Source organism: Schistocerca cancellata, chromosome 5, assembly GCF_023864275.1.
Source record: "Schistocerca cancellata isolate TAMUIC-IGC-003103 chromosome 5, iqSchCanc2.1, whole genome shotgun sequence".
NCBI lineage: Eukaryota > Metazoa > Arthropoda > Insecta > Orthoptera > Acrididae > Schistocerca > Schistocerca cancellata.
The window spans coordinates 657288185-657298927 of record NC_064630.1 but is presented as its reverse complement, the minus strand read 5'-3'; the positions used below and the strand labels follow the sequence as shown (position 1 = coordinate 657298927).

The following is a 10743-nucleotide window of genomic DNA, read 5'->3' as shown; positions in this document are numbered from 1 at the left end:
CGCCTGTCGCGACACCACTGGAGGCGGGCTGCACGATGTTGGGGCGTGAGCGGAAGACGGCCTAACGGTGTGCGGGACCGTAGCCCAGCTTCATGGAGACGGTTGCGAATGGTCCTCGCCGATACCCCAGGAGCAACAGTGTCCCTAATTTGCTGGGAAGTGGCGGTGCGGTCCCCTACGGCACTGCGTAGGATCCTACGGTCTTGGCGTGCATCCGTGCGTCGCTGCGGTCCGGTCCCAGGTCGACGGGCACGTGCACCTTCCGCCGACCACTGGCGACAACATCGATGTACTGTGGAGACCTCACGCCCCACGTGTTGAGCAATTCGGCGGTACGTCCACCCGGCCTCCCGCATGCACACTATACGCCCTCGCTCAAAGTCCGTCAGCTGCACATACGGTTCACGTCCACGCTGTCGCGGCATGCTACCAGTGTTAAAGACTGCGATGGAGCTCCGTATGCCACGGCAAACTGGCTGACACTGACGGCGGCGGTGCACAAATGCTGCGCAGCTTGCGCCATTCGACGGCCAACACCGCGGTTCCTGGTGTGTCCGCTGTGCCGTGCGTGTGATCATTGCTTGTACAGCCCTCTCGCAGTGTCCGGAGCAAGTATGGTGGGTCTGACACACCGGTGTCAATGTGTTCTTTTTTCCATTTCCAGGAGTGTAGATGCACAAAAAGGCTCGCCTGCTTCCAACCTGTCTTTACACCTTACTCCGTTCTTGTAATCATTTTAGAGTCCTGGAGAGCTGTAGACATCGGCCACACTAGGCTTCAGGATTCGGCGATACGCGAATATAAATACTGGTCTTCCTGTGAGACATGCGGTGAATGTGTGAATAACTCTTTCACCGTCTACCCACCCCCCTCCCCCCGCGCGTCTGTTTCAGTGAATATTTTCAGGAAATTCATTTCTGTTTGCGTGCACAGTGCAACTTGTTTTGTTTTTGTGGCGCTCCGTTGATTAAAGAAACTGAGTTCGAGAGTCTCGAATAACTAAGATAACATCGGCAGAACAAGTGCACCAATTTGTTGCGATACTGCATAAGAAAGAAATTCTCTATTTTCTCATTGTCGCAGTAAATCAATGCCATATTCCTACATAATGTGTGATGTCTCGTCAGATACCTATTTCTTTCACTTTTTAATCTGCTCCAAGCAACAGAGTGCGTTGGGTTAGATGCGGTGCCACTATAGAGTCTCACTTCTTTTCATCCAGTTGCCTGGCGAGCTACTAGTGGCACAGATTAGAATCCAAATTTGGAATAAACGGAATATTATTCGCTTAATATCCAAAGAAAAATCTCACGATAAGATTGGAACTGTGGGAATGGAACTAATTTCTTTCTCGAACAATGTAATTCACTCCCTCGGATAAAGATTTTAACTTTGTGTAAATGTTTTGTGTATGTATGATTTATACATGCGTTATATTAGAATACAGATTTAAGTTTATGTGATCTTCATACGCTAAAGGTTATATGAATAATTTTATATTTGTAATGTTCTTAGAGTTCAGAAAATGACTCTGAGCACTATGGGACTTAATTTCTGAGGTCATCAGTCCCCTAGAACTTAGAACTACTTAAACGTAACTAACCTAAGGACATCACACACATCTATGCCCGAGGCAGGATTCGAACCTGCAACCGTAGCGGTCGCCCGGTTCCAGACTGTAGCGCCTAGAATCGCTCGGCCACACCGGCCGGCAATGTTCGTAGGGGCTCCGAGAAACACATAGATATTTCTACTGGTAAGTCAAATTCACCAGTCCGTAGATATTTCTATTAGGAAGTCAAATACACCAGTCCTACATTCGAGTATTAGGGCCGATTTTCTGCTGATCCTTTAAACGTGAAGGAAAACATCACTTGCGCTATCCGGCGAATATGAATGGTACAAATACTACTGTATGATGCTTTCCTTTGAAACAAAGAATATTTAATTCTTCGACATCACAAGACGATGTAACTTCAAAATCTACCTCATAGGTGCATAAACTTTCGCTCGTCGCTGAAAGAAAGGTGCAGTCTCAACAGGTGGGTGGAACCCTTAGTTGTTAGTGGCAGTGTGATGCAGAGTAATTCCTATTAAAATTTATTCCTAAAAGTGAGCTTAAAAGTAACATAGATGTACTACGTATATATATATATATATATATATGATTCAAAGTTACATATGTCACAGACCTATCAATTTCTTCTCATAAATTATTATTTGATTTGCTCAATTCACCCATGTCTTGATTCTCGCGCAGGTTTTACAATCTAGACAACAAGTCGAAGTGAACTACCGCTGTCATTTTCGTCACAGGCCCGTCTTCACATTACATTTGTTTATATTTGATGACGAACTACAGTTTCAAATATTGATATTTATTCCAGAAATTCAACTTAACTGTAACTGTTATAAATGTACTGCCTGAAGCAACATATGAAAATTGCTTCTCCAAAGGAATATTGCATGGTACTTCTTAAAAACACAGGCAATCCAATATCGTATTTATCCGCCGATGTCTGGCAGCTACTTTAAATTAAAAATGCCGCCCCTTCCTCCTGTACAGAATTGCAAGCAAGCGTACGCGAGAACGTTGCGGCGCATCAACGACGACTAATGGAAGTTCGGATCTGGCTGTGAGTCAGCTGATGGTTCACCATATTCTCAACTGCGAATACTAATTACTTTGCTAAAGACTCTATTAAACACATTCGAAATCTGATTTACAAATCTCTGTCTTTCCATAATGTAATCTAACTGAAATCTTCCCGTGTCACACGTCATTTTCAAAGTATACGTCCTATCTTGTCCTCTTTTGATTCTTGAACAGAGTATTCGCTATTACTAGCTGAAATTTATTACAGGTGTCAAGTAGCCTTTCTGACTCCTTGTCCCAAGCCCATATTCTCCTGTAACCTGTACTCCTACTACATGCCCTGCGACTGCATTTCAGTCCCCCTTGACTATTAGCTTTTCATCTCCCTTTACTTATTGTATTCAATATCTTCATATGCTGTCTCTTTATCTTCAGCTTGCGATATAGCCATGTATACCTGAACTATCGTTGTTGGTGTTGGTTTGTTGTCTATTCTGATAAGACCCTATCACTGAACTGTTCACAGTAACACTCTCTCTGCTCTACCTTCCTATTCATAACGAATCCTACTCCTGTTATACCATTTTCTGCTGTTGTTGATATTACCCTACACTCACCAAACCAGGAATCCTCGGTTTATTTCCATTTCATTTCACTTCACTGAACTCCACTACATCCAGTTTGAGCCTATGCATTTCCCTTTTCAGATATTCTAGTTTCCCTACAACGCCCAAGCTTCCGACATTTCACGCCTAGACTGATAGAACGTTATCCTTTCTTTGGTGAGTCAGTTCTTTTCTCATGGTCACTTCTCTCTTGGCAGTCCCCTCCCTGAGATCTGAATAGACGACTGTTCCGGAATCTTTGCCAATGGGGAGACCATGATGACACCTTTTCAATTACACGTTACGTGTCTCCTCATGCCGTTTATCGTTGATGATACTTCCGTCTTTATGGGCAGTTTCTAACCCCTAGGAGAAGAGAGTGCCCTGAATCTCTGTCCGCTCCTCCGCCCTCTTTGGCAAGGCCGTTCATAGAATAAGGGTGACTTCTTATGCAGGAAGTCTTCTGCCGCTGTTGCTGGGGATTTTTACTCCGAATTTAAGCTGCGGTTACCCACTGGTAAAGCTCGCGTCTCGTATTGTTGGTGCGGCCTGTTGGGCTGTGATGGCTGGTAGCCAGGATGGGCAAAGCCTTAATTTACCCACTCCATTTGCGTTGTTAGTGTGTTTCAGTCTTCCAGTGGTCTCTCTCATCTTGCGTTTCACCATCCCTCGATGCTTGGCACGTAGGTTGAACATTATTTCCTTGCGCAATCTTTTTTGTTTACGGCAACTGTAATTTGTCGTGCTGCACGAAGTATGGTCGCGTACGCCCATTCCTCTGATAGAGACAAGGACGTGCGGGGAGTGGAGCGAGGTAGTGCTATAATTAAAGCTAAAAAGAAACACATAATTGACACCCAGTAGCGGAACACACAAACGACATTGTTTCCACAGTCACACCGCACTCTATCAGTGTAATTGATAAACACAGCTAAACAAGTCCGCAGGTGGTGGTCTCGCGGTCACGTTCTCGCTTCCCGAGCACGAGGTCCCGGGTTCGATTCCGAGCAGGGTCTGGGATTTGCACCCGCCTCGAGATGAGTAAGTGTTTGTGTTGTCCTCATCATTTCATCATTATTCATTAAAGTGGCGGGGTTCGACTGAGAATTTGTACGGGTGCTGATAACAGCGCATTTGAACGGCCCACGAACGAAACGTCATCAACGTAAACAAAATTCATTGCCAACATTTCAGAAAACTTCAAAAATTAATTAAAAGAAAACATGTAAACCAGTATAGCTCTTAATGTTAACAGTCGAATTATATATCTAATATTTGGCTTATTTGACCATAAAATACTAGTTTAACTTGCAGATCATAATTTAAAGAAAATTAAAGACATAAATAAGTTGCTCATTGAAAATGTTACGTTTTTCTTCCTGTATAAAACGCCGCCTCGACTGGCTCTATGACTACAGCCAATCTTTGTACCATGTATCAGTAACTTTAGAAACTTCGCTGTTTCCAAACACATACACAGTGAACAAATTTAAGTTGCATACATAGCTTTTTACATTCTCCTCCCGCATGTACCACAACTTTTATCACATTCTTCTGGGACAAATATTTACTTAACATTTACTCACCCCCTTGACCAGTCAGCTTCCCATGTTACTAACGGCACCTCTGCTCGGTCTCACCGTCAGCACGGCATCTTTAGCAACACATCGCTTTAACTCAGTCTCACTGGACTGATAATTCTGTAAAAAATCGCACTAGTTCCTTGAAACACCGTTTTCCAAAAGTATTTCGATCAATGGCTTTTTAGTAACCTGACAAGTTTCTAACAGAAACACGATCATAACGTAAATATGCGTTGAGCTTCAACGTGAGCTCTTCCTTTGGCTGGCCTAAAACTTCTGACCCTGGGTTGAACAGTCACTAAGCCGCAAAAGATCCGAAGTTCGACTACGGTAAACCTGTCCAGCGTAGTAGACAGCCACTTCCCCTTTTCTTCATTCACTTTGGCAACACTCGAGCCAAAACCTTTTCTCGGCACAGCACAGAACCCGCTGTCGACACACTCGCGGAGTCTTCTGTCCGATACTGCAGTGTTTGTGTTGTCAAGAAGAACTGTGCAATGTTCCTTCAGACAAGCACTGCGGCGTCTACAGCTAAAATGTTTTCTCAGTTGCGAACATAAACAGCCATCAGCTGTGTAAAGAAATGACGGCAATGAAAATTTGTGCAGGACTAGGTTTCGAACTCGGATTTTCTACTTTACGCGATCGGTCGCTTTGGCTAACCGTGTGCGATTCACGCCCAGGCCCAAACTTCCTCACGTCATGGTTCCTACATCACATCCTGTACTCGCACACGCATTATGTAATTCCCGTACAGGGGAAGGCATTTTAAATGAAAGTTGCTGCCTGGTTTCGGCGAATAAATACGATACTGCAGTGCCTGTGCTCCTACGAAGAAATATGAAATGTTTCTTCTGATAAGCCTGCACGGATAGTCGCAGCGGTTAAGACGACCGCTCACGTAAAGGGGGAAAATGAGGTTCGAACTCTAGTCCGGTACAAATTTTCACTGTCGCCATTCCTTTATGCAGCTGATGGTTGTTCGTATAAGTAACTTCGAATAAATTTCACTCTCCGCCGCCTGCTGGCCAATTCTACGTCTCTTCCCTCATTGCGCGCGTATTGATACTCGCCGTCACTGACCAGAGACAACTCTCCAGACAATCCCGACAGCCGTCACTCCTGTTCGAATCTTACACCACGATAATATCTTGCACGTGACAGTAAATGTCTCCGGTCACATCACCTAAGCACTTCTAATATGAACGAAAATAGTCGACCATATAACATGGTTCATTGAACCTCGCCATGTAAGCCTACGCAATTGTGTAGTAAACTTGTCGTTTCATTCGATGACAGCGACGATGAAGCCTTTGGCGTTTAATGTGTGGGTTGGCTACAATTAAACTTTCGCTGCTTGAGAGGGCCACTATGCAATCGTTGGACAAAGAAACTTTGTGGTAACATGTCTGAGAAAATGTGGGAGAGAAATAACGAATAAAAACTAGTATAAGGAAAACGTTTCATTTTCCAGAGAAGAGGGCTCAAATCCGGTGATCTTGGTGGTTACGCAGTTTAGAACGATCGGCGAATGATTCAGTTTTCTCCAAATGGATTACGAAGTAACTGAGCGACCTCAAGAGCAATGTGAGGTGGAGCTCCATCGCTGATTAAAAACTGAGTTCAAAGGCCTTCTCGCCCTTACAGAACGAATGACATGTTGGCGGATCAGATCATAGTAACGTGTCCGTTCAGGTGAATATCCTTGGTCGTTCTGGTGCGAGTTCCCCAAAGAAAAATGGACCGATCATGAACTGCTTATTTAACAGTGAAATATGCCACACAGTCGTGCAGTTGACATTTTTTTTAATTTTATTTTCGCTACTAGTTTCAGCATTTCATTATGCCATTTTCAGGCCCCATATGGATCTGTAAAAATTAATCGATATTCGCATACTGGGGTCCAGATGTTTCTGGATGTCGCGAATTCTCAAGCGCTTCCCTCGAAGCAGCCAAATCTTCGAAGGAACCACTTGAGAGTTCACGACATCCAGTAACATGTGTCGCCAGTACGCCAATATCGATTATTTTTTAGAGGTGCATATGGGGCCTGAAAACGGCGTAATGAATTGTCGAAACAGGCAGCGACAATAAAATAAAATAACATCTCAGTAGCACGGTTGTTTGGTGAATTTCGTTGTTAAATATTTGACCGGCTTCTGTGCCATGTTTACAATGGTTCAAAAATGGCTCTGAGCACTATGGGACTCAACTGCTGAGGTCATTAGTCCCCTAGAACTTAGAACTAGTTAAACCTAACTAACCTAAGGACATCACAAACATCCATGCCCGAGGCAGGATTCGAACCTGCGACCGTAGCGGTCTTGCGGTTCCGGACTGCAGCGCCTTTAACCGCACGGCCACTTCGGCCGGCTGTTTACAATGGATCAACAGAGACAATCATGAACTGAACTGTGCCGTGAAGCCACACCTGACAGCTACGCGTTCACTATGTAGGGGAACGTCATAAGTGTTCACTGGCGCATTTAGCTCAAAGTTGTCGTCATCGTTCCACAAAGGCCACATGCCGTCAACCTTAAACCTAGCGAAAGACTTAGGTCAAAGTCTTCTCTAATGTCTGCGTCAAGTGGTAAAAGTTGGTAAGTAATGCGAAGTTTGTACGGATACCATTTCCCAACCGTTTGCAACACTTTTCAAACGATGGGCCATGGAATGCATAATACTATCGTTTTCCTTATTTATAAAATCATCAAAAATGTGGAAAAAGCTAATTATGTTGCACTCAGTTATGTAATGTAAGACATTGAAATATTTCCGCATTCTCAGATCATGTTTGCATATCTTCATCATTTATCTTTTATAGCAAAAACTGGCTACTGTATTTCTTCGCGCACGACCTGTTGTGTGGCACTTAACCGTCTGACAACTTCTCGGTCGGCAATATATTGTATGTGTCACACATGGGAAATAATTTTTTAAATAGTTACTTAATTAACTGGAAAGAGTAGCTTTATTTAGTAGACATACTTCAACCACATATTTTATATATCCTGCGCTAATCAAAACTGTAAGTTATCATTTTCCAGAACGCAGATATCAACTGGAATCGGTCACCAATTGGTCAATGACGAAACGATTTGCGCTTGATGTTGACTATTTTGTTGAAGATTTAGCATCAAAGAAAGAACCTATCTTTGTATATTTATTTCCACTCTTTTCTTACAGTTCGCGGTGTGGGAACTGTATCGAAATTTCATGGTCAGAGAGTCAATGAAGAATTACGGAAGCCATCCACAACGCATCGACCCTAACAGGCAGCGATAGAAGAAAAGGAATGAAGTTATATAGGTTCCTAAAAGTTAAATGTCTTTCTTTTATCAGAAACCAAGCAGACAATGAGAGTCAATCCCAGCGCCTTTTGGAATCGGCTTTTATGACGCGGCAAACTGTGTGTATCCGAAAGTTTTTTACTACTTGCATCTTTAACTGTCGTATAACGACTCTTTCCTTTGATGTACACTACCTTGGAGGTACATTTCAAATGTTCATACGGAGCGGGATAGCGCAGCGATTAGCACAATGTACTCGCAATCGGGAGGACGACGGTTAGAACCCGTGTCTGTCCATCTTGATTCAGATTTTCCATGGTTTCCCTAAATCGCTATAGACAAATGGCGGGATGGTTACATTCAAAGGGTACAGCCACTTTCCTTCCCTATCCTTCCCTAATCCGAGCTTGTGCTCCGTCTCTAATCACCTCGTTGTTGACGGGATGTTAAACTCTAATCAGGTGCTCGTTCTCCTCTACCTCCTCCTCCTCAAATGTTCATTTGTCATGACACAGCACGTGCACTGATTGAAGATTGCACGTTTACGTCCAGCATTCTCAACCATGGCAACAGTAATATCTATCTTAAATAATTTTTGGCGCAGTTTGCCGTCAGTCTCTCCCAGTCGTAACACGAATCACTGGCCTATTGTTTCAAACTGCGTAACCACTAAGATCAAGCCATTTGAACCCCCTCATGTGGAAAATAAAATGTGTTTCTCTCATGGGTTTGTTCTTTAGTTCTCTTCCGCATCTTAAAATGTTTCCAAAAAGTTTCACTATCCTACATTTACATCTACTTAGATACTCCATAAAGCCACCGTACGATGCGTTGCGAAGGATACCTTATATCAGTACTAATCATTCCATTTCCTTTTCCACTTACAAGTACAGCGAGGAAAAAAAACTATCTATACCCCTCGGTATGAGCCCTAATTTCTTGAATTTTCTTTTCGGCGACCTTACGCGCAGTGTATGTTGGTGACAATAGAATCGATCGGCAGTGAGCTTCAAATGCCTGTTCTCTAAATTTTCTCAATAGTGTTTCTCGAAAAGAATATCGCCTCCTCTCCAGGGATTCCCACTTGAGTTCCCGAAGTACCTCCGTTACACTTACTTGTTCTAACCTACGGGTAACAAATATAGCAGCCCTAATCTGAATTGCTTTCATGTCTTCCTTCAACCGGACATTGTACGGATCCAAAACACTCGAGCAATACTCAAGAATAGGTCACACAAGTATCCTACATGTGGTCTCATTTTCAGGTGAACCATTCCTTCCTAAAATTCTCGCAATAAACCGAAATCTACCATTCGCCTTCCCTACCGCGGTTCTCACATCCTCGTTCCATTTCATATCGCATTCCAACGTTGGGTGCAGATATTTAAACGACTTAACTGCCCCAAGCATGAAATTAGTAGTACTATAACGGAAAATTACATTTTTGTTCTTCCTACTCATCCGCATTAACTTACATTTTTTTCGCATTTACGGCTAGCTGCCATTGATCACTCCCACTAGAAATTTTGTCTGTCTTGTATGTTCCTACAGTCATTCAACTTCGACAGAATACCGTACGTCACAGCATTATCAGCAGGCAACCGCAGATTGCTGCCCACACTGTCCGCCAAAACATTTATGCATATAGAGACAGCAGCAGTCCTATCATACTTCCTTAGGGCATTGCTGACGATACCATTTCTTTGATGAACATTCGCCGTCGATGACAACGTACTGGATTCTATAACGTAGGAAGTCTGTGAGCCAATCACATATCAGTGAACTTATTCCTCACGCTCGTACTTTCGTTAACAGCCTGCAATGGGAGACCGTGTCAAATACTTTTCGGAACTCTAGAATTATAGAATCTGTCTGTTGCCCTTCCGCCATAGTTGGCAGAGTATCATGTGAGGAAAGGGCAAGCCGAGATTCACACAAGCGATGCTTTCTAAGACCATGCTGATTCGTGGACATAAGCTTCTCAAAATTAGAATTATATATTAATACTTTCAACTGCTGACGTGCATTGTTATATATCAACGGGGACAGATGAAAACGTGTGCCCCGACCGGGACTCGAACCCGGGACCTCCTGCTTACATGGCAGGCGCTCTATCCGTCTGAGCCACCGAGGGCAAAGAGGGACTTTCTCTCGCACGCCTCCCGCGAGACCCACATTCTCACCTTATATGTTCACACACTACATTCGTGGTGTCTATACCCCACACACTCATTACTCGTGGAAGACATAGTTACCAAGTTCCGTAAGAGTTCGAGTAATATGTGTGCATCCCACAGAAGAAGGTCATGGCCGATATTGCCAGAACTACAGTATATACTTATATGGATATTGTGTCTGCTTCTCAGTCTCAGGGGAGTTTATTATATTTTAACCGAGAATACGTTCAAGGGTTGTGCAGCAAACAGTGGTTAGGGATATTGGTCTGTAATTTTGTGGGAACGTTGTTTTATCCTCCTTATATACTGGACTCACCTGCGCTTTTTTCCAGTCACTTGAGAGATTGTGCTGGGCGGGAGCTTCACGATAAATACAAGCTAGCTAAGGGACCAATGCCGCACAATACTCTTCGCAAAACCAAATTGGCTTTCCATCAGGACCTAGTGATTTACTTTCATATCTTTCAGTTGTTCCTGGGGTGTCACCGCCAG

The 10743-nt window shown here is 43.6% G+C and overlaps 1 non-coding gene across 1 annotated transcript; it reads right to left on the bottom strand.

The window, feature by feature from the left end:
• Window positions 1–10134: 10134 nt before the first annotated feature.
• Window positions 10135–10209, bottom strand: Trnat-ugu (transfer RNA threonine (anticodon UGU)). The gene has a single exon. It is a non-coding gene; the product is annotated as a tRNA-Thr (tRNA).
• Window positions 10210–10743: the final 534 nt, after the last annotated feature.